We start from the raw sequence: 650 nt of genomic DNA, 5'->3' as shown, positions 1-650 counted from the left end.
CTATTGTGGACATTGCTGCTATAAACATTGGGGTGCATGTACCCCTTCGGGTCCCTACATTTGTATCTTTGGGGTAAATACCCAGTAGTGCAATTGCTGGATCGAATGTTAGCTCTAATTTCAACTGTTTGAGGAATCTCCATACTGTTTTCCAGAGGGGTTGCACCAGCTTGCATTCCCACCAACAGTGTAGGAGGGTTCCCCTTTCTCCACACCCCTGCCAACATCTGTCATTTCCTGACTTGTTAATTTTAGCCATTCTGACGGGTGTGAGGTGGTATCTCATTGAGGTTTTGATTTGAATTTCCCTGATGCTGAGCGATGTTGAGCACTTTTTCATGTGCCTGTTGGCCATTTGGATGTCTTCTTTGGAAAAATGTCTGTTCATGTCTTCTGCCCATTTCTTGATTGGATTATTTGTTCTTTGGGTGTTGAGTTTGATAAGTTCTTTATAGATTTTGGATACTAGCACTTTATCTGATATGTCATTTGCAAATATTTTCTCCCATTCTGTCGGTTTTGTTTTGGTTTTGTGGACTGTTTCTTTTGCTGTGCAAAAGCTTTTTATCTTGATGAAATCCCAAGAGTTCATTTTTGCCCTGGCTTCCCGTGCCTTTGGTGATGTTTCTAGGAAGAATTTGCTGCAGCTG

The sequence above is a fragment of the Callorhinus ursinus genome, unplaced genomic scaffold (assembly GCF_003265705.2).
Source record: "Callorhinus ursinus isolate GAN/ISIS: 27379988/994484 unplaced genomic scaffold, GSC_fseal_2.0 scaffold29, whole genome shotgun sequence".
NCBI lineage: Eukaryota > Metazoa > Chordata > Mammalia > Carnivora > Otariidae > Callorhinus > Callorhinus ursinus.
Note: the sequence above shows the minus strand (reverse complement) of the source record.